The sequence below is a fragment of the Rhinolophus hipposideros genome, assembly GCF_964194185.1.
Source record: "Rhinolophus hipposideros genome assembly, chromosome: 6".
NCBI lineage: Eukaryota > Metazoa > Chordata > Mammalia > Chiroptera > Rhinolophidae > Rhinolophus > Rhinolophus hipposideros.
Window position 1 is genome coordinate 33,676,785 of NC_138052.1, and position 24,909 is coordinate 33,701,693.

The following is a 24,909-nucleotide window of genomic DNA, read 5'->3' on the forward strand; positions in this document are numbered from 1 at the left end:
ATTAATAATATGTGTTTGTACAACATGGCTCTTAATATTTTTGAAGTAGCTATTATGTCCTCCTCCAGTTTTGCCAAATAAAATAAGAAGAGCGAACTAAAATGGTTAAGTGACACCATGAGAGGAGAAAAACACCCTTAGTTCACTCCCTCTTACAAGTAGGAAAACTGAGCATGAAGAAAGCCAAGGGCCAAAATTAATCAGGAGCCAACAGGGAATAAATGGCAAATCAGGGACTTACAATCAGTAATCCCAATTTCCTAGAGGAGTTCCTCCAATGTGGCAGTGGGGTATAGGTCCCAAGTTTTCAGATTCTAATAATATCTGAGTATTAAGTCTGTGCTTTGTGCCAAGCACTGTTCCAAAATCCTTACATATATTTTAACTCATTTAGTACCATGACGTTTCTGCTATACTACACAATACTTAGAAATGACTGTCCATTAACTTTACCTTGTATTTCAAGCATTCAGGTACTTCAGGGGGTGTGTATGTGTATGTGTGTGTGTGTGTGTGCGCGCGCGCGCGTATGTGTGCGTGTGTGTTTGTGTGTATGTTAAAGGCCATACCCTCCTGACTGAAAAAGGAATTCAAAGATTCACGTTTTACTTTACCTCTTCCTAAAAAAAATTAAGAGCACAAGGAAACGTTTTGCGTTCCCAGTTCTCTTCCAGTGCGTTCACTGCTTGCAGTGATCGCCAACCAGAACACTGGTATCCCGACAGGGTGTATGAACTGCAGTGGACAAGAGGCCAAACTCTTGTATGTCCTTTCTGCTTCAGAGAGCCGAAACCTCAAGTTCCCCTCAGCATCTCTCCACTGGAGAGCTCACAGCGTGGGTGCAGTAGCCCGAGCTTTGCCCGAGGGCAGTCCCGTACCCCCAAGCATCCCTGCAAGAGGCTCGCGGGTGCACTGGGCTAACACGGTGTGTGCAAACTGGCTTTCGCACCGTGGGACCGCTGGGCCCTCGGGGTCGCGGGGCGCTCTCGGGGGACAGGAGCCAACCCCACAATTGCTCTTCGGGGCCGTGCCTGCCAAGTATCGCGGGACTTGTGCACATCGCTCGCTCGAGCCGCGGCTCCCGGAGCAGCTAGAGCGCGCTTGGTGCGCACCGCCCCAGCCTGGGGAGGAGCAGGAGCGGGGAGGGAGGGAGGAGGGCTGGGGGTGCTGGTTACGTAAATGATCCAGCCCTGTGAGAGGCCTCCAGGCTGGGGCTACGAGAGAGGGAGGGACCGCGCGAGGAGGCGGGGCCGGGAGGGAGCGGGCTGGGGTGGGAGGGGGGCGGGGGCCGGGGACGAAGTGACCAGGCGGCGGCGGCGGCGGCTCTGCTGAGGTGACAACGTGCTAGGAGCCCTGGTTGGGTCTCCTGCGCCTCCTCGGCCTCGGCGCCCGTTCCCTCGGCGCTCTCGGAGCTCTCCCGCCCGCCGCTGCGCTATGAGGGCGCCTCTCCGGGGCTGGCCCAGGCCAGAGCCGGCTCGCTCTGCTCGCGCGGAAGTGTGAAGAGAGCGGCGCGGGAGGGAGCCGGCTGCGCGTGGCGCTCGCGGACCCGCGCGGGTTCCAGGTGAGAGCGGGCTCCGCGCGCAAGGCACTCGGCGCGGCCGGCCAGCGCCTGCCGGGCTGGGGCAGAGGCTGAATTCCGTGCGTGGACCGCTGTTCCCTCTTCGCGGGATCCCTGACCACGCACGATAGCAGGTCTCCGTCTCTCTCTTGCTCCCCTTCTCTTCCTCGTAATTTTCTAGGGCGAGTCCTCTCCGGGCGGCCAGTGGGCAGGGGTGGGCGCCGCAAAGTCCTGCGGCGAGTGGCAGGGTGCAGAGCCCAGCACCCCGGGATGGTCCCGGGGCAGGGGCGCCGGCCGACACAGCGAGGCGGCCTCCCGGGCGCTCGGATCGCCCTCGGCCACCGCTGCAGGTGCGGAGGGAGCACCGCGAGGCGCGGAACTTTGTGCCGCCGCCTGCCCTCTACCCCGCTTTCTCCGCTATCCCGCTGGGCCGGGGGGCACTGGCCACCCTTGGCGCCTTGGTGATGCTTGGCGGTGGGGCAGCTCGGCCTTTCCAGCCTGGCAACTTTCTCCCCCCGGCTGCAGGCGATCGGGGGCTGCGGTGCGCGGGCGCTTCTTCGCGGCCCGACACCGGGGACATTCTGGTCTTGGTGTCTTCCTCGACGGTTGCCTTTCTCTTTCTGCCTCCATTTGCCTCTCTCTTTGAGTGCCCCTTTGCCCCTCACTCTCACTCTCACTGTTTGTCTCTCTCTGACTCAGTTTCTTTCTCTCTGTGTCTCACCCCCCCCATCCCCCCACGCCTTTCTGGTCTGTTTTTTTTACATTCTCTTTCTCCCAGTCTTGCTTGGGATAGCTCTGTGTCCCGGTTATTCTATCTCTTACTCTTGTCTCTCCGTCTTGTCTCTCCGTATTTTCTTCGTTTCTGCCTCCGTTACCTATCTCTTTCTCCCTCCTTCATCTCTCCTGCCTCATCCTCCCGAACACACCAACTCCCAAATCCCGAAGCGACGCCCAGGCCCATCTTCTGGGCACCCCCAGGTACAGAAATCTCCCTGCTGGGAGCCAAAGCGGTTGTGGGGATGGAGGCAACTTGCCCTTGTCTCTGGGCTGTGGTGTCGAGGGGCTCAATGTGGGGCGCAAGGGCCAGCCTCCCTTCCCGGGGTCCGAGGGCGCTGCTGCCAACCCGAGCGCAAGGAGGCTGCTGATTTGGACAGCGAAAGCTGCGGGCGCTCCTCCCCTTACCCCGTTCTTTGGGTACAATCAGTTGAATTTCTAGGTGTTGAGTGTACATCTTCAGCCTTTACAGGCAGCCACAGGAGAAGATACTGTGGGCAGACAAACACAGAAGCTTAGGTATCCAGGCAAAACTAATCTCGAAAGGAGCTTTCGTGAGGCAAAGGTGTTACTAGCAGAGAGGCGCTTTGGGGACTGCCTGCTTTAAACTGCCATTGCGCTCAATCCTTGAGTGGTTTCCTTTGGGGAGAGATCTCGGTCACTCCTCCCAGAAACGCAGCATAGGGGTTTTATTGCCAAGGCTTAGGACACTTGGCTGTCCCAGCCCCTTTAAATTTCGTGTTTCCTTGGGGGCCCCATATCTTTGGCTTTATATGAAGGATGCCTTTGCTCAAGGTTGCTACCCCCCTCTTGTGTGTGTGTGTGTGTGTGTGTGTGTGTGTGTGTGTGTGTGTGTGTGTGCATTCATGCCCTCTAGTGTTAAACCTGCCGGTTTGAGAATATTGCAAAGTAAGGGCAACCTTTTGGTGACTTACTTTGGACCTCTCACCTTCCCAGATCATTCTTTTTGCTTTAGCCCATCCTTTCCTTTCCTCATCTTGACTTTTGCATTGCATTACTAACCTCTCTTTTTCTCTGATCTCTACAAACTCCTCCTCTCCTGCAGAATTAGAACCTTAATATTGAAACACTGTTTTGAGTGACTTCAGAGATGGATAAATTTGGAGAATTTTCATAGGCGAAGGCTGGCTTTGAATTTAAGAAACATGCATGTCTCTGCACTGTTTGCCACAAACCAGGATTTCACATCGCTTCCTTATGTCCCTGCCCACCTTCAGTTCCATTGAGAATTTTCCCTAGCTGCTTATGCTTGTTTAAATAAATGCTTTTAATTTACCATTTCTGTGATGTTCATTCCAGGGCTTACGAGGCACTGTGTCTCAGATAAGGTTTGGGAAGGAAGAAAAGAAAGCATTTCCAAAGGAAGTACAGCGTTGCTGGTGTACATTTAATTCTGGATTCCAGAGTCCAGAATGGGACATGAGTGTGCCTCAGATATGTAGACTGTAGCCCAATGTAGAAAAAAATTAGTAAATGCTTAATAAAAACTTTTAATTGACTAGTATGCAGCTAATTATAAACTTTGAAATCACCCAGCTATGCTTGTAAGCCTATATATAGAAGAAGTTGAATTCTGCCTTCCTTTTTTGTGTTTCATTTAGTCTTTTATAAATGGAAATAGAGAACTAGTAGAACAGATTTGAAACTCATTTAGCTCATTCACTGCTTGAATTTACCCCTCTCTACAAGTCTTTGATTTGGCTGATGTTCTTTAACGGTCACTGTAGACTTGAATAAATGAGTTTAGAGGCTCTGATGGGTGGTATCTCTCAACCTTCCTGACTGAGAGTAAACTGGGACATGACATCATTTGTGGGTGAATATTTTTGTGTGGTTTTTAAGAAGTGAAAAGTTCTCTCTTTTAATAAAAGAACAGATGTATCAACTTAAAATATTTGGGGGCTATAAATTGATCTGCAAACTGAATCACTTACCTTAAATAATTTACACATTTCCTTACTGCTTCAAATATATATGAAAGGTGTGATACTACATTTGTATGAAAATTTGCCAAAGTACTTGGGAATGTAATGACTCTTGGTAAAAGGAAGTAGGAGGAATCCTACTTTCTGGGATGCAATACTGCTTTCCTGATGATTTGGTAGTCACCTTTTAAAAGTGTTGGAGATTAACCATGAGTATCTTTGAGGATTATGTTTAAGGCAATTTTGCTTTAAAAAATATTACTTATAAATCACCTGATACTCTACCCATATTTTTATATTTAAAAATGGTAAAGCCAAAGTGAAGGTGAAATTCTGAGATTGATTGAGATGTTCTGATACCTTACCGATAACAATATTGAGACACATTTAACTTTTTAACTTAATTAACATTAATTTCAGGTTAAACAGTTAAGTCAGAAGTTAAATGCTTCCATTTTGCCAACCTGATTTTTAAAAGTGGCAGTTGTAACAGGAACATTTCCATGTAATGGAGATTGTGCAGCTTTTTAAAACTTCGGCATTTTAGGAAGAGGGTGAAAGAACAAGCAAATTAGTGATTTTATTCTTTCTGGTTGGGCAAATGAAGAGAATATTGGTGTTTCTGAATAACAAGAAATGTAAATGTCTGAGAGTAAAGTATTAATGCAGTCTGACCGTGTGAAATAATACTACATGTCTCTGATAAGTGTTCATTGTGTTTAAGAAAATGAACAAGTCTTACAGTTTTGTTTTTTAACTAATTTGCCTTATTAGACATCATATTCTCAAGTGGTACCTCTTGCAATAAACAACAAATTTTGACTAGTTTAATATTATACATCACCTTATTGGCTTTGTGTCACTATTAGTAGTAGGAACAGAAAGCCATCTTAAATTAAAAAAATCTAACAGGATCCTACTTTGAAGTTTGAGTGCCTATATGCCTAGGTATTAAAGATTGAACTGGGCTTTTGTTCTAAATCCTTCCTTTTACTCTTGTTATCAGAATAAACACATGTGAAACATCAAACCAAGAATTAAGTATATATGCTCATATTGACTCTGACAATCTATTAGATGACATTTCTTAATATCATGTCCTCCCCCCCACATATGCACTAAGTATATATTTAAACACATAAATCACATTTAAAAGTCTGACACTGCTTTAACAAACCATTTATCATTTTAATAGATTAGACCTCATTTACAATTTCTACCTTAAAGTATTATACATTGTTTAATTAAAGACTTCTGCTATTCAACTACAGGCGTATATGTTTTTGAGGAGTCCAGCTTTCCATTGTGAAATTTAATAGAGAATTTAAATAAATTTGACAAAACGAATACATACATTAATTCAATTGCAATTGGTCATCCATTTGGAGCATTATAAGCAATTATTTTTGGGAACAACATGTAAATCAAACAAATTTTATTTACAGTATTACCTCGGTTTTCAAACGTAATCCGTTCCAGAAGACCGTTCGAGTTCTGAAACGTTTGAAAACCGAAGCACAGTTTCCCCATAGAAAGTAATACAAAATGGATTAATCCATTCCAGACCTTTGAAATCAACCCCTAAAACTGCAAATTTAGCATAAATTTTACTATCTAATGATACCATAGAGACATAAAATTTACGGTGTTCGTAAACCCAAATGTTGGTCAACAGAGACATTCGAAAACCAAGGTACCACTGTATTTGATACTTATTTCTCCTTGATTCAGATTTAGATCTATGTGTATGTTTTCAATGCAGTGTATTTATAATATCATATTTAACTGGTCTTAGCTTCATTACCAAGAAATAAAGATCGTTAAAGACATTTGTGTGATTAACGTATGTCCGAATGTCCCTTGTTAAATGCATTAGCTAAAATTCATTTTTAACTATGAACTTTCCAATTTCAGTTTCTTAGTATTTCTTAGAAGTTATTAATTTAGGCTGAAATTCTTAGTTTTTAAAAGTTACTACCACAGATTATTAAGAGATTGCTAGGGCCTATCATTTAAAACGTAAGTTAAAGTAGGGAGAAATGCCTTTCCTGTAAGGGCCCAACTTCACTCAAATGTCCACATGATTATTGTAGTCCTTATGAACTATCAGTTTCTCTCCTGTTGTTTACCATAATATATTCGTTCAACATGTACAATAAACTTAAAGCAAGATGCAAAATATCAGTTTTTAAAAGTTGTTCCATATTAATGGTTAACCATCCCAACATAACTTGAGAGGGGTGTAGGGAAAGTAGTGACTGTTCTGTCACAGATATGAACATATTTGTGGTCATATTTTTGTTATGTGAGAAAATTAAACATACTGTCCTTATTAAATAATCAGACTTCTTTTGTATTTTCTTAGAAGTGCTTATTGTTAAGATAGGTGGGAGCTGTCCAAGATATATCATATCAGGGTTTCAACATGATGTGGAATTAATTGGGACTGTTTGATACATTAAATGATTTTGAATGTGACTTAAGTCTTGTTTAAGCTCTTGTAGAACATTGTAAAGAAGAGTGTGATTAAACTGTTGGTTGGCACTTTAGTGAACATAGTACATGTGCTGAGTAGCCACTGTAAACAGAAAGAAGAATTTAAAGCACAGGCTACATGTTCAAAATCATCCAAATTATACTTCAGAGATACGTCGTGGTAAATGTCAACTTAGCCACTTGCCTAATATTAACTGCCTTGATATTATAAACACAACACTGCTTTTTTGTTAAAAAATGGATTTTGACATATGGGGAGAATTGTCTTACAGACCAGAAGCATAATTTTTATTATATAATTATATAAAGATTTTTATTATATAATTAATTTCAGACGGAGAGGATGAGATTTATATGATTATCAAGGCCCTATGCAATACGACCATTTGTCTAATGAAAGAAAAATGGGACAAAATACTTGGAAACAAATATATGTGATGGTATAGACATTTCAATTTATTTATGAGAGAGTTAAAATGGTTAACATAGTTATAAATTGATAAAATGACAAAATTTTATTGGATATTTACTTTGTACTTGTACTGTGGGTAAATAAACATCGAATAGGTCTTACCATATTTTATCATTTTATCCTCATAACCTTATGTGTAGTAAGTAGTGTTACTATCCCCACTGTATAAACGAGGACTCACTTGCTCAAAATTAAGCAGCTAATATGTAGGAGGGCAAAGGATCACATCAGCTTTTTATGTCTCTGAAGCCAATGCTCTAATAGTTCTCAGCCTGACATTTTTACTGACTAATAAATTTCTTTGAAAAATGGGTGCCAACCCACGTGAACATTTTCTTTTGCACCGTGAGAATGATTTACAAAGTCTACTTATATCACCATCATTTTATAAAAGTGTGGACATTTTAACACCAACTAAGATGGCAGAACTGAATCTCAAAATACAGTGCTTACCATAAAATAAATTTAGCTTTTTATGTATATTTCTACACTGCAGTTATTTTTCTCATTTAACAAAGACTGATGAAAATTTCATCACAGTTTGGTAATTTATTTCACCACATTTTGTAAACTGTGCTTGGGAACCCTTCTTGGTCTGAACCACTATAATATACTGCCTCCCCCACGGACCCCATGCATCTACACATCAGAGGCCAGCATGGTCATTATATTCAAGACTGAAGAAGACGTAGCCCATAAAGCTCTTCCATTCTCTTTCCAGTTGCAAGTCAGAACAATACATTTGGACCTAGGAAAGATGCTAACAATTGCTCTAGCCTCAGTTCACTGTTTTAGCGTTTGTTGAAATTTTAGGGGATTGGAAGTGACTTGTTCCTTTGTAGTAGTTATCCACAAATCACTGTAACTAAAATGGTGCCCATCAGTGTCCCAAGACAAGGAATGAGTACTGGGTGAAAAAACAAGGCACATGTCTCAACTTATTCCTCTGTCCTTCCCCCTAACCAGTGGTCTCAACCTTTAGAGATCAATTATGCCTATTTTATTTATTTTTTGTGCCTTGGTGAGGACAAAGAAATTTTGCTTTAGGTAAAAGAAAATTCCAAAGCTAAACTTGTAACTGCTTTTGTAAACTGACTGATGCTATTAATCCCAAGTTGTTTTGGATAGTGACTCTTATGGCCATTGTAGAGGAAAACAAGGCTGGTGGGTTGTGTGAGGTGTAGTTAAATTGACCTAAGACCTTGTGGCATGTCATTGCTGACAAACCAGTTTGTCAATTGAAATTACCTACAGAGGTTTTTGTTTATGTTTGTTTGTTTGTTTTAATAATAGGTTGTGAGGTCCTACTGATTCTCATTTGCCTGGGATGGATCCACAGAATCTCTTTATAAACGTTTCCCAAGTATCTGATATACTTTCACTACATCAATTTTCAGATATATTCATTCATTTTTATTTATTTAACAAATGTAGAGGTTACTATGTTCAGGACACCATTTAAAGTGCATTGCAGATAATTGATTCATTTAATCCTAAGGACTCCCCAAAGTAGGTTTTATTAATACCTCCACTTTACAGATGAGGACATTGAGACACAGAAAGGTTAAGTAAGTTGTCCAGAGTAATCTGATAAGTGGCAGGGTAAGGACTATGCTAATTAGATGAAATGATTAATAAAATGACCTGCTTTAGGTCACAAAGCTCCAGGTAGCAGAACTGAAGTGGGAACCCTGATTTCTATATCTTGTTTCCTATTTGAGTAAGTTTTGCCTTTAACAGTGAATGAAGAAACCTGAGCAACAAACTCAGACCTCTAGAGATGAAAACCAAAATGTTTACCTTTTAGAAGTCACAGCACCAGATTAAGAAAGAAAGTTAATTATGAAGGGAACAACAAACATGGAAAAATCAGAAGGATTTTCTTCAAGTAGATTGACTGTTGATTGTACTTACATGCAGACCCCCCCAAAGAAAACAAACAAATAAAAAACAACAAAAAATTAACATGTAAAAATGTAGACAGGGAGAAAAAAATTAAATCTATAACTAAATAAGATTTCTATATATAAACTTTAATTCATAACTAAGATCTACATATGTACCTAACCTAATAAATACCTTATTTTTCTGTAACACTGTTGATAAATTCTTTACAAAATATTCATATTTATGAAAGGATTGGGGAAATCCTATAGAAATTAATATTTTTTTCTCAAGTATGTTTTTTTGCAACCTTTTATATGATGGAATATCTATACTAGTTTGTAATTACTGGTAATCTGTAAAGATGTATTGATCTTTGATGAGGTACATTTTCTCCTTACTTCTGACTTTTGGTATATTTTCAGCATCTTCCTGTTACTTGAGATTTTTGTTTAATGTACTAAGACAGTGTTTTAATATGACTTTTTCTGTAGTCTTTTTTTTTAAATAAATATTATTTCAGACTGACTGATATTTGATTAGATTATGTAAATTATTTGAACTAGATGCCCTCAGTAATGAGTCACTCCACCTGTCTAGTTTTTTTTTTTTAAATGTGCACTTAAAAACAGTTCTGTTTTCAGATTCTGTCATCAAGGGAGGGCTTATGGGACTACTGACTAGCCTAGCTTCAAAACAGTACAGTTTATTCTCATAGCAAATGCCACCTTTTTCTGAATCTTCAAGTCTCATATTTCTTTGATTTTCTTGATAGTTCAGTCTCAAATATATCATTTGTCTTAAAAAATATTAGAAACCAGCCTGTCTCTGATCATGATTCAGATTTTACCCATATCCTATAGTCAGTGTACCTCTGTATTTTCTTCATAAGTAAACACTTTGTTGATCATTTCCTATTTCCTGATACACTTTTTCTTCTCCCTTATCTTTCCTTCCTCCTCCTTCCTTTCTTCCTTTTTCATGGTGCTGTCTACTTTAAATCATCTATCTTCTATGGCTTAATAAATCCTTATGTAGCAAAACTGGACTATCAGTTGGTTTGATTCTGTAAAAAAATAAATAAAAAGAGCTTCTGTTTATTTCATCATTTAGTCTCTGAATAGGTAAGAGACAGATGTTCTAGCTCTTGCATCTGGGTCATTTAACAGGAGGCTGGGGTTGCTAAATTTGCATCTCATTACCTTTGTCTACTTTTAGAATTGTGTGCTTGGGCCCTGTGGTCAGTTGGCAGTTGGCTGGCCCATGGCTCCAAGCGAATGCTGCGTTATTTGAGGAGATGCCAATTTCAGTTGCCAGGAAGTGCTCACATTCCTTGGTCAGATTTTCCTTATTAAACATCCAATATGTGTTTCATTATTAACTCTGGATTATTGACTTCATGTCAAAAATTAATTGTGGTACTCTGGCTAGATTGTGAACCGTTTTTATAATTTATTTTCTGTGTCTCCCACTCCCTGACTTCGGGATAGTATTTTTCCTATTTGGTAAACCTACAGCAGACATTTTGTCACAGATTTTTAAAGAGTTTTATTGTTGTGCACTAAGTTGAGATGAATTGTAGGTAATTGGATGGTGCAGCTGAATTAACACATTGAATAGCCATTTATGAGACACTTCATTTGCTGTAGCAGACAACAATAGGCCCATTTTGTTTCCACAATGCACAAGTTCTTATTATTTATATAAAATTCTAATTCAAGTGAGATAACATGTATGCATCATTTCCATTCCTTTTGTAAGGAAAAGTAACCTCCACAAATATATTTGCAACTATCTCATTAAATAATTTTGAACTTCAGTAATGTTTTTGAGAATGTTAATGAGGTGTCTCATTCCCCACAAAAAGGACAGAGTATAAGGAATTTCAGAAGCATGAAATCAGTAGTACTACTTTTACCCTGTGTATCTTAAGATACGTGCAGATGTGCAGTTTTGCATTTATTTCAATAGAAAGGCTTGTTTGAATCTTTCTGAACAGCATTATTGCTATCATGACATCATGGTGATATGCAACCCAGTGCTAATTGTTTGTTCTTGGGTTTTCTTCATTTTAGATGTTTTAAGCTTAGCTTCTCTCTATGTTGGTAGAATTGCTTTTAAACAGACGAGTATCCAATTTAAGAGAAAGTATTGAGACATATCTTTATCTAAACTCCCTCCTGAAACCTTATTAATTTAAGCATTAAGTTAAAGGTTTAAAAATATATCAAGTTGTTACAGAGAGTGTGGAGTGAAGCCAGGTTGAGGAAACTGCTTAAGATATGGGAACATTTCCTACAGTTGAGGAGGAAGACATTAGGCCGTTGACAAGTCCCCCAAAGGCTTAAAGCTCAATAATTCCAAGAAACATAGAAGTGAGACACTGGGGCTGAAAGAAATTATTGCATCAACGTGTATACACGGAATAGCAAGCCTTCTAATCACTACTTCAATGCAAACATCCCAATATCAAGTTGTTCTCATTATCCTTCCTGGCCATCCCCCTTAACACACACGAATGAAATTGTGGACTGCTAAGGAACAATAGGGCAAATAGGGATGCATCTTAAAACCATAGAATAACATCCCTTTTATTTTAGCACTTAGGATCTTTAAGCCTAATGATCAGCTTTTGCTTACCCTAAACCGATGTCTTCTAATCAACAAGATTCACTCAACTCCAGAGGGCTCAGCATTTTCTAGTCCTTCATTCTTAAATATAGAACTGTAACCAAGGATCACCAGACATTTAGGAAATAATTTAAGAAAAAAAAATAATAAAAGTCTGCAACATGAAAAGGAGAGACTGAGATAAAAGAAAACCAATAATAATGAAATGACCTTGCAGTGAACAGATCATTAAAAAATCATAAGAGACAAAAAAAGTTAGATTCAAGAGAATGTTGCCTTCATAACACAAGAATGTAATATGGAAAAGACAATAAATAAACTGGAATCTTTAGTTTGAAAATTAAAGATTTTTCAAATCAGTAGTTTAGGGGAAACTTTGCAATTTTAAATAGAGAAAATCTCTCAACAGTGCAAACAAACAAAAAGATGAGTCACTGTGAATCTCCCTGAAGTGTGACTTCATGCTAATCAGAGCTCTTTAAGGAAACAACAATAAAAATATAGTTAGGACTAATATTAAATAATTAATAGACTGCTTCTCAAATTTCTGAAGGAAGATGTTTTACAACTCAAAATTCCATAGATGCACAAAATGTCAATTAAGTGCAACGGTAGAATGAAGACATTTTTCAGACCTATGAGGACTAGATATTTTCCTCAAATGTAATCTTTCTTACAAATTTACTTGAGTTTGAACCCCAGCAAAGTAAAATTAAGAGAATGAAAAAGACATGGCGTGATATCGACAAAGTAGTCCTAGAAGACAATTCATATTGCTTCCGTCTGGTGTAGGATTAGTGTGAAAAAATGGAGGATTTGGCCTGGTGGGAGGCTCTTGGACCAAAAGGAGACATTATGCATTTAAGTTTATGAAATATTTCAAAAATATTGCAAAAAATACTACAAAAATATTGCAAAAAATGTAAAAATTCCAAGAAACATAAAAGCATATACAAGAAGGAAAGTGATCAGAGGACTTTTGTTGGCCCCAAAATGAACAATATTTTTATATTAGTTAAATATAAATGGTATTCACTGATTTTCTACTTTTATAATAGTATCAATCTTTATTTAAAATGTGGAAGATCATCATGATTATGGAATAGAACAGAAACATTTTCAACTATGACAATGTCACAGTAAACATTACAGATAGTAAAGGTTGAGAGTTAGTTTTGTGGATTAGAAAAAGCAGGAAAAGATAGGAATGAGAAGATTAGCATTTTACAAAATGGGGCCATGAGATAGTATCTATAGTTTACACAAGAAATAACAGTCATCCTATGTTCCTTAAAGGTACAAAGATAACTAAGAGGAGTAATAATGACTATATTAAGAGGAAGAGTACAGAAGTGGGGAGTATGGTAAGTGAAGGAACTTAGATAATGTCTAAAATGCTTGGGGTCCATTTGTTTGGTAAAAGTATGCTTTAATTCATTTTTTTAAAAAGTAGTTGATTTTAGTGGGTTGCACTCTCCAGATTTCTGCAGATTCCAACTACTCTCTATTGAATCACCCTTGTCCATAAAGACATTTGAATTAAGACTTTTATTGCAGAGCTAATAAACAATTAAAGGTGGTGCCCTCTGTGAAGAACTGGTTGGGGCAGAGGGAGGTGACTGTACCATATAAAGAAACATAAATACTTGTAACTTTTTCCCATAAACATAGTAGCAGTCATTTCCCACAGAATTTTAAAGATCATGGGGCTAAGAGGAAAGATTTGGATTCTAGTACTGGCAAAGCCATTAATTAATTCTGTAGTATGTCATTTAAATTCTCTGGATCTTAGTTTCCTCATCTTTAAAATGAAGCTACTGGTATAAAAACTACCTGGTATCACTCTATATTCCAGCGTTTATTTATATTACAGAGATATGCCTCTTATTTTCTTTGAGGATGAAATGACCTGTAACTTTTTTAAGTATAATAGGTCTCAAGACTGATTCAGGCATTTTTTTTTTTTAAATTATAACTGACATGCAATATTGTGTTAGTTTCAGGTATACAACATGGTGATTAGACATTTATATACCTTATGAAATGATCACCATAAGTCTAGTAATCATCTGACACCATAAATAGTTATTGCAATATTATTGATTATATTCCCTATGCTGTACACTAAATCCCCATGAATATTTCATAAGTGGAAGTTTGTAATTCTTAAAATTCCCTTTTCGGCCCTTCTCCCCACTGCCATCCCATCTGACAACCATCAGTTTGTTTTCTGTGTCTATGAGTTTGTTTTTGTTTTGTTAGTTCTTTATTTATTTATTTATTTATTTTTTTAGATTCTACATGTACGTGAAATTGTATGGTATTTTACTTGTATAATCTCTTTATTAGACTGTGTTAATTGCCTTTTATCAGTGGTCTTTGTTTTCCTTTAAGTTTTTCTCTTTACCTTTTGTCTAACTGAATTAACCACTTAACTCAGAATCAGGAATCTTTAGTCTTATTAATCTGTAATAATCACTTCCCAAATAGGGTTGTTTTGATAGAATTTTTTTCATTATTTAAGGCCTTATTTTCTCTCTCTCTCTCTCTCTGTCTCTCTCTGTCTCTCTTTCTCTACTTTCCTTCCTTCCATCTTTCCTTCCTTCCTTCCTTCCTTCCTTCCTTCCTTCCTTCCTTCCTTCCTTCCTTCCTTCCCTCCCTCCCTCCCTCCCTCCCTCCCTCCCTCCCTCCCTCCCTCCCTCCCTCCCTCCTTCCTTCCTTCCTTCCTTCCTTCCTTCCTTCCTTCCTTTCTTTCTTTGCAAAGCATTACCAGATGATTCTTTAAAAGATCCAATCTTCATTCCATCTCTGTTTTCTTGAACATATTAAACAATAAATTTAAATGCTAAACAATAATTTTAAACATTTTCTTAGTGGTTTCCAGATAGAGATGGCAAACTTTATTGTCTTCTGTGTTATTAAATTATACACGTTACTGTGATTACCTGATGTGTCCGTAGATTCACAGAAGAATTGAAAGATTGAAGGATGGCCATTTCAACATTAGACAGATGTGAGGATATAGCCATCCTAGATTGGCAGCTGCTCTTGAAGTTACTGCTTCTTACTGTTCGGGCTAACACTAATTTTATAGCTACTAAGAACTAGTTGCTTTAAAGATTCTAGTTACTCCAAATGCACACAGATAGTTCCCACAAGAAATTTCTAACCTGGTTGTTGTTGGAAGAACTTTTTTTGTGTGTGTATGCTTGAGCATCTTTTAACAATTCAGCAAACCAAAAGAAAATTGTGGGAGAGAGGGAGAGAGGAGGAGAGAGGGAGAGATAGAGAGAAAAGTATTTTTTTGTAATTCTTTAGGATTTCCTATGTATAGATTCATGTCATTTGTTTCCCAGTTTTTCCCCATAGCTTGGGCTGTGTATAACACACAGCTGTTGTGGAAGATTGAGAATGAAAATTACTTTAATTGATATGTTAAAATATAGTATTTTTATGATAAAATATAGTATTTTTATGACATTGAATGATAGGGGATTCTGAAATGAGAAAAATTAGCAATAAGATGTTCTTTAAAGCTGTGACTATCTCCTTTCTATTGAAAGGTTGCAATTACCATCTCTTGGGTCACCTCCTTTTACCATTTTTTGACTGATCTGTTTTTGGAGAGTGACTCTGGGTCAGTGAGAGCTGTTTTGTCCTGTTAGCTTACCTGGTTTAATGACTCAAGGGTCCATTATATTTCCTTTTAATGTGAAATTCTTGGCAATTAATTAGAACCTTTATTGTATGAACTAATTCTTGATTCTAAGATAAGAAAAATGCCAGGACTCAAGATTGAAGGAGGCAATGAAACATGGTTCTGTTACAGACACAAATTTAAGACTGGTGCCTACATAAATGCGCTTCAGAAATTCTGACTCAGCCAGTTACTAGCAGAATCACAAAGCACAGTTACATAGCCTCTATGGAATTTAGTTACCTCATCTTTATAATGGGAGTAGTAATAATAATAATACGTAACACTAATACAACCCAAGTCTGTAATTGGGCATGAGAGTCTCTTAAGTGCTTTACGTAATATTACCTCATTAAATTCTCACAATACTAAAAGCTAGATGCTTATTTTTATCCACCTAATAATTGTAACTACTCAAGGGGTTATCATGAGGGTAGAAGTGACAGTGCATGAAGTGGACTGATTATTGTGCTTGGCACTTAGGAAGGACTTTACATATGTTAACTATTCTTAGCACATCGGCTCTTCCAGGATCCTCTACTGGCATTTAGTTTGACGTGTGCCTAGTAAATCTGGCCTGCTTAACCAATTTCTGAAATAACATTCTCACACGAGTTAATGTAAGGCATAACTGCAAAATCAGATCCCAGGAGACAATAAATAAATAGTAGGAGTCAAAGGTAGGATTGAAGCCAAGCAAAATAGAAACAGTAAAACCGTATTAGTAAAATATTTAGAAATCTTATTTAAGAGAGAAGAAAAGGTAAGTGTATGAAGGCAAAGGTGTATCATGATAAGTATATTATCATACTATTGTGCAAATTGTACACAGTGCTTAACACTGAAATGCCACTTTGCAGGAAGTGATCTAGCTTGGAAAAAGCTAGAAAAACCTTTAACATTATTTGTAAAATTCCTATGTCACTGCTGATTTTTGTTAAGTGTTCTTGGTTGAGTTGAGTAGTCATCTTCCATTTTCCCCTCAGTTTTTTGATCAGCTTGGATCATGTTATTTTTTTCTTGGCCAATCCTTAGGAAATTGAAAAATGAATGCTTTTTCTTGTATGTGAATATGAAATATATAAAATATTTTAAAACATATTGCCAATCTCAGCCTTAGTCCCTGAATGAAAAACATGAAACATTATTATTTTTTGTTCAGAGACACAGACTTTATTTTCAGTATGTGATGTCTCATTCTTTTTAACAACTTTCATAAATGTTTAATTTGATATTTCTATTTTTTATTTAGAAAAATAATTTGAAATCATAATTGATTTCTCATTTAGAAATATTTGAATTCTAATTTTATTTTTTTATTATATGAGGAAAGTATATTTTTTTGAACATTGATTGTTTGTCAGTTTTTTCACAATAATTTGTACAAATGATAATTATACAGAAATTAATAAACTGCTCATGGGATTCTAATGGTGCGTCATGCTGTTTTTGATGTATTTCTGAATCATTTCCAGACTGCTGAACTGTACCAAGCCTAATTGTTTAATGTAACCTACAACTCCTTCAACTCCAAAAACGTGTTCAGTAGAATAATGATTTTTTTAAAACATGATGGACTAACTTAATGTCATGTTTTGTAAGAGTTTATTACATAAGAAGTGGTTGTATAGGTTATTAAATAATATGTTTTATCTGTTTAAAAATTATTTTTATATTACAAGTAATGAAGTTATTTAAATAACCTTTTACTATGTATTTTCTATTGTGATTTAAACAATTTTCTAGTGGTGCCTAAAATAATGTTGGGTCCTCAGCTTTCATTTGCTAAGTATTCCTGTTGACTCTCATCCTATAATTGTGTGCCACTTGAATATATTTTAAAAATGATTAAAAAGAAAACTATATTATAATAAATTCTTTACAAGATTGAATTTTTACATGAGAAATATTTAAAATCAAGCCATAACTCTCGCTGTGTCTGTGAACCATGTATGAGGTTAACCATTTCCAACAAAGGTTACTTGAAGTCACAGCCAGACGATTGATTTTCTTGTGTTGTTGCATTTATCTGCCAAAATATTTCACCACCTGTAATTACTTTATAGTGTGATAGTCCACTGATAATTAAACTTGCAAGCTTACATTGTGAACAGTTTTAATTTTATTTAACAAAAACTTGGGAAGTTTGTAACTCACAAAAATTATGCACCATCATTATAAATATAAAACCAAGATATAGAAAGATTTAGCAATATGATTGATTTAGCAATATATTTTAAACTAACACTAAATCAGGTGTATAGTGTTTTCTGTCATAGGGCAGGGCTGAAGTCTATTATAAGCGCGTGCGTGTGTGTGCGTGTGTGTGTGTGTGTGTGTGTGTGTGTGTGTGTGTTTCCCAGAGCGCTTCTACTGAAAGTTGAGTTTTCATTTGTATGGGTTTCATGGGTAATTTTCAATGTAGACCTTCATGATCTTGTGCCTGGGCACCCTCAAGCTAAAGATGTTTACCGATGTCATATGATAATTTAGATTTATTCCTTTCAGTTGCTTTATTAACTATAGAGTTTGTTTTGACCTTTTGTTGGACCAAAATATGTTTTGGTCCAATTTTTTTTTTAAGTTTTCTATCTAAAATCTTATTTTTAGTATAGCATTTTGTCAGGTTTAACTCAGTAGTGTTGAGTTTTTAGCCAACCTTAAAACCTTTCATATACCCTTATTACTCCTCCGTATACTAACACACCCTCAAACTCCCATGTTTGGTCATTTTTTTTAACTAATGGTATTTTATGTTCATCTATTTTGTAAAATCATATATGTATTTAGTACTTGCAATGGAAATTTTTATGTGATTTTAATCAAGTAGTATTATATGCATCTGTATTTCATTATAATTCTCTAAATACTGATGCACTTTTAATTGGCCAAAGGGCTACATCTCATAATAACTTGCTATATAAAATTGTGGGTCAATAAAATGTTGCCACATTTTAATACAGAAGTGCACTTCGTTGGTACATGAAATGGTTCCTGCTTAAGCAGCCAGCATACATAATTAATAAATCTGGCCAGTGGTTTGGGGATCTACTTAGTTTAAGGCACTATGTAAATACAAGATCAGGCACCTCCAAAATTTCATTAAGGGGCACGAACGGCAGTTACTGAGCGCTTTTGCAATTGTAAAACCCTGGGGATCCACTAGGCAAAATCCTCTTTCCTGTGTGTCTTGCAGTTCTGCTTGCTATCTGTCAAGTCTCTGACTTACTGAATTCTCATACTATTAAAAATTGACTTTCTTATTCCTGCTTCTGAGGATTATTTTGTCATTCAGAGATGAAAAACATCTGCAAAATAGAGCTACATATTTCCATAACGCCAAGCTGTTCTATCAACAAAGGGCTTCCTATACCATAAACGAATATAAACAACATCTTTCTATATGAACAATATTACAGATTTGTGAATCATGAGCACTTTACTACCTATTGCTATCTTGTAGAATTTTTACTCTTTCTTCTCTGTGTTTTTCAACAAATGTGTTCATACTATGTTATTCATGACTGTGTGTCATGGGAAAATGTGTGCCTCATTTGTTCATTCACCACTGTGCGGGAGCTTCAAGGACAGTGAGGTGCTTTCGTATCTAGAAATCTGATGTGATCATATGCTTGGCTATTTGCCATGCAAATCGTTCAGAGGACTTAAGAATTCTCATGTCACACACCATGTATTAGTCTCAGGGATAGAATTCACAGTGCAGCCCAATTTCAAACTTTTTCACACATCACTTTCTCAATCCATGTTCTCAACTTCTGTTTATTAGAAATTTCATGAACTTTTCCCTTTTTGTTGACACCCGTGTATAGAGCTCCCTCTGCAAGGCCAATGTGCAGTGGCCTAACATCAACACCACCACCAACGAAACGGAAGGAAGGCGAGGAAAGGAGCTTATATCCCCAGATGGATGTGGTATTGTGGTTGGCCTGTTCTTTCTCCCTTCAAGTATTTGTGGTCCCGTGGCATGTTGTGCCTTGGACTGCTTCACTGACCTTGGGCTTCCAGGACTGTGCAAGCTGAGTAGGGCAGAGATTTCCTTTTCTCTTCCAGCAAGTCTCAGGAGTCAGATTTGGTCACTGGCATTTATTCTCGGAGCCTTAGTCATGTTTCCCCTTGAAATGGAACTAAGCAGGGAGTTGTCCCATTTATTGATGCCCACGAAGCATTTGATGTAAAGTATGTATAGTTTTGCCTGTCCCTATAGTTTAATGAATGCTTTCATCGATCTTCCTAAATTGTAGATGTATATCTACATGTATCCGTCTTTTGTAGATTATGAAATCCAAGAAGGCAATCTAATACAGCTCTTTTTGTGCTGTACCTAGCAAAATGCCCTACACAATGATGCCCTACACAAACGCCTTACTGTAGGCGTTTCATTAGATTGCACATGTCCAGATAGGTCCCCTGCACCTTCCAAAGTAGTAGATGCTCCTTTGGAAAATGATGCCAGCCAAAAAGGATTTAGGTCAGTCTTTTTTATCTGACTTTCCCAGTAGGATAGTTGAATATGTCTTCCCACTGTGTTATATTAATGTCTTCCTTGTGACTTTTTTCCTCTCAAATTCCATTGTCAGCTATTCAAATATTGTGTACTTTATATACTTCTCATCAAACTCATTGGGTAGTTGAAATGGCAGTGTCTTCATGATTTTCATCAGAGTGGCTCAAGAGTTCTGCCACCTCTGTCATTTATAAGAATTTGTCTGGAACGCCTTTCCTTTGCAGGGACATGAGTCACAGAGATTAAGATCGAAAGGGAACTTGAGGAAAGATCCCGTCACCCCCACCTGTCCTCAGTCATGGTTGTGCCTAGTCCAAACCCAACACTGACGTGTTTCTCTAAAAAAAACACACAACAACCCAAAACAGTGTAGTCCATTACAGACTCCACATTGCCAATAGGGGGACCTCTGCAAATGTAGTTCTGAGCATGTGACTCCTGGGTGTAAAAACCTTTGGAAGCTCTCCAGTTTAAATTTCAGATTCTTTAGCGTATCATTCAAGACCCTTTATAGAAAGATATCCCACATGACCTCTGTAGCCTCATGTCTCATCTTATACTCCCATCTCATATGTTTTCATATATGTCTGTGATTCTGTTTCTTTGCTCACACTGCTTTTCAGCCTTGGATTACCATCAAGAGTCAGCTCAAATGGTAGCTCTTTTTAAAGGATTTCCCCAAATCTCCAAGACAGAATTACACTTTTTTTTCCCCTGTTTCTCTGGCACTTCGTTCCTATGGCTGTTGCTAACTTACCCCATGTTATCACCATGGCTAATTGTGTTCTCACCTGTCTCCCGTTTTAAATCCTAAGCTTTTTCACAATGGAGGCATCGCCTTTTTCATTGTTCCTCTGAGGCCTATTAAAGCCCACAATATAGCTAGTCATGCAATAATTGTCTTGAAAAAGTATTAAACATCAGTTCAGTAGGATAAAGGGCTATGAATTTGATGATGTTCTTTTGAATGGATCTTTTTGATACTCCTGGTATCTTTTCTGGAATATGGTGGGGCTATAAGAATATTAATGTAATCTATTCCAAAGATAATCACCACAAATTCATCAAAATTGTATGTTCAACAGAGTCCATAAAAATCATTTAATTTTAGCCACTAACCAGTCTGTTTCAACATTTCTGGAGATTGGACATTCAACTTCCTGAATTGTTCCTTTGGCCCTTTCTTTGGGCAGCCCATTCTATGTTGGCATTCCTCACAGTAAGAAAGCTTTATCTCATGCTGAGCTTAAATTTGATTCCTTGTAACTTTTCTCATTGGTCTTATTGATCTTAGTTCTGCTTTCGGGGAACACAGAAAAAAAAATTAAATTGCTTTTTACCTTAACAGTTTTTCACATAGGAACAGCATTCAGGTTTCTGCTATGTGTTCTATATTATGGGCTGGATGACCCCCAAATGCACTCTGTGTGTGTGTGTGTGTGTGTGTGTGTATGTGTGCGTGGCATATGTATATGTTATATGTGGATATGTGTATACATGTTTGTGTATATATATATATGTATGTGTGTGTGTGTGTGTGTGTATATATATATATATATACATATATATATATATATATATATATATATATATATATATATATATGTAACATCTGTATTAGTACACATATCAGCACTAGCCAGAAAACCTTTGGAAGTAATTTTAGTTGGAAATGAGATAACTTGCAGCGATTGAGGTAAATATAGAGACAAAAATAGAGAGATTGCAATACAAACAATTCACATTCTGCTCAGAGTGTGTGTGTGTGTGTGTGTGTGTGATATTTCACATGTATAAATAAATAAAAGACGTCAGGTTGTTGTATCATACTTCTAGATTTTAGACTCTGGAGTTGTCACATTTTTCTGGTTATCTTCTTGCTATGCAAGATATTGTTCTGAAACTTTTAGTGACTTAAAACAGCAATTATTATAATCGCTCATAGCTCTGTGGGTTCACAGGGGTCAGCTTGGATCTTCTCACTTGATATCTACATGCAGTTGTCATCAGTTGGTGACTGGGGCTGGAGTGATCTAAAGGCTGGATGAACTGTATGTCCGATACGGTTTCTCCTCTCCCATGTCTGATGCTTCAGTGTTCCTCCACCTGGCCTCTTTCTTCAGCAGAGCAGCCTGCACTTTTTCATGGCAGCTGAGGACTCCAAGTAGATGCTAGGCCAGTTAATGACTACTCCTGGAACTGGTACAATATTGCCTGCACATATTCTCTTGGTCGGATGAATCCCAGGTTCTGCTCAGATTCCAGAAAATAAAGAAATGGCTTTATCTTTTGACGGGTGAACATCAAGGTCACAATGCAGAAGAGCCTGTGGAATGGGAGATGGTGTGGCCATCTTTGGAATGTACAACCTACCACACCATGTATTGGATGGTATAGTGGAATAAGAGATGCGTTTTCAATCAATTTGAACTTATTCTCTGAAGCAGTAAATACAAATGTGATAAGTTTAAACAATGGCATACCATATGAACAAAGCACAGATGTTGACGATGAAACATAATATAAAACTAACTCATATTCTCTATCTCTTCATAGCACATGTCTAATTGGACCTTGTGATTTGAAAGTCCCCAGGTCGAAATGTAGGTTTAGTTTTTAAATACCTATTATTTAAAAAATCTTCAGTTTCTGGAAATTCATTTTTAACATATAATACAATCTCTTCTACTGTTAAAGCTATTTCATTACTTGGAATAAAATTTTAAAAATAATCCTTTATACAGTTAAATATAATCAAAATACTAAGTATTTCCTTTTATGAAATACAAACTTCTCTTTTGGGTCATTTTCATTGTATCCTAATTTTCTATATATTAATTATTTGTATTTCTCTCCTCTCACACAGTTTAACTGTGATTTGACATATGAACCCTGCTATTTGGTAATATATATGCTGGTCAAGTAATCATTAAATCCATCACAGAGAAACATTTTCTTTATTCAGATTCTTAGATAATATGCATCACATAGAAATTGTGTTCATTGTATACCCAGAGTGACCTAAAGAAATTACTGCCTTATTTTTCCCTCACAAAATATGAAGTCTTGGTGTTGGTAGCCAAGTCTGATAAGATGGCCCTATAATGTCATGAGGGATCTTGGATCCTTATAGCCATTCTAAGATTCATGCACTCAAAATAGCTGCTAGAGTTTCAATCATTATATCCACATTTGGGGCAGGAAAGGACAAAGAACATAGCATCTAAGGGAGGAGAGAATAGATATTAATGAAGCAATTGGCAGGTAGCCAGATATCAAAAAATCACATTTTGCTAACATTTTGACTATTTCTTATTGTCAAATTATCCCCCAATTTTGTCCATATTAGTTTTTAGTTCTTTTAATACTACAATTCTACCTGATTTACAGCTGTGTATTTGGTTCTTACCTATGCACTTTGTGGCTTCTGTTACCTCTGAATTTTTTTTAAACTAGTGTTCTTTCTTTTTCGGTTATAACATGATACATAGTTTTAGAATATTTGCAAAATTAAGAAAAGTATCAAATGAAAAGTTAATATTGCCTATATTATTACATCATTCACAGATAATAATTAGCATTTTGTTGTATGGTGCATCAATCTTTCTGACTTTTATACATATATGTGTATATGTAAATATATGTGTATACATTTATAATTATTTGCATAATTGCTACTTTACTCATCATATTATTTTAGAAAGTATATTGTTTTAAAAATATAGTCTGAAGATTTCCGCATAGAGATAAATACTGTTTGAGACAGAATTTTCTGACTGCCTGGCATTATAGCGGTTACACAAATAACAACTTATTTAGTTGGTCCATAGTGATTAGACGCTCTATTTGCTTTTAAGGATTCACAATTATACATATTGTAAATGACATGATGAAGTTTTCTGAAAATTAATTTTTGCCTGTATCTCTAATTAGTTCTTAGAATAACTTCATGGAGATGAAAGAGGTCAAAATATAGGGATATGTACAGCAAAAGGTAAAATTTCTTCAGAGACTAGAAACAATTTAGTGAAGGATGTAAAATATACCATGTTTTAGTGTATGTTTGCTGAGAGTGGGGTGGAGTGAGTTAAGCAAAACTTCATCACAGAGGCTGAAGGAACCAACGATTTTTCATGTATCTTCAGGTAGAGAGGAACAGGTGATAAAGAAGAAAGCATTCACCATTTGGCTGGTAGATGTTTGGAAGTCACTTAGCCATCTTTAAACATTCAGTGAAAGAAAATGGGGACAAAGAATTGACTGATAAATTACTTGAGTTAGGAAATAGGTCTCAACTTCTCCCCAACTGGATGAATGGAGGAGAGGGATGGATAGAAGAGTTTTCAGTTAGGGAATGCTAAAATGTAGACACTGTCTACCAAGTACACACACACTGTCAGAAGTTATCGGAAACCATGTCCAGGATCTTGGTCAAAGCATTACCTAAGCATTTAATCATGGAGTAGACCAAGTATGGAATTATGTATTGATACAAGTTGACCTATGGACTTCAGGAGGACTACGTTTAAATTATGTGATATTCAGGAGATTCTGATTCGTCATACTTTTTAGATTGAAATTATCATAAGATTATTATCAAGTGATATTTACAATAGAAATTGTGCAAGAGACTTAGCTTAGAGTTCTTGAAGTCCAAATAGAAATGGGGGGCATGCCAGTGGTGATTTTAGAAGTTATATGTTAATCATTTTACTTTGATATCTAGGAGAATAGAAGAATAAATAAAAAAAGGTGATTGATTCTCATACACCTCAAAGAGCAGAACAAATAGGGGAAACAACCAACATGACTTTGAGAGAAGTAAATCACTCTGAGTTAATCTAATTTTATTCTCTGACACAATGACAGGACTTTAATATGAGGGAAAGCAAAGGAGTTTATATATCTTCAGTAAGGTTTAGTTTT

General features: G+C 37.1%; 1 protein-coding gene across 4 annotated transcripts in view; it reads left to right on the top strand.

Annotated features, from left to right (window-relative positions):
* Positions 1-1,274: 1,274 nt before the first annotated feature.
* Positions 1,275-24,909, top strand: part of GALNT13 (polypeptide N-acetylgalactosaminyltransferase 13) — a 456,823-nt gene continuing 433,188 nt past the window's right edge. For 2 of the 4 annotated variants that reach the window (XM_081052353.1, XM_081052351.1), the window contains exon 1: positions 1,291-1,692. The gene's annotated coding sequence lies outside the window, so the exon portion shown is untranslated. Of the gene's footprint in view, positions 1,693-24,909 lie in introns of all 4 variants that reach the window. The other 2 variants (XM_081052352.1, XM_081052350.1) reach the window with 2 other exon arrangements.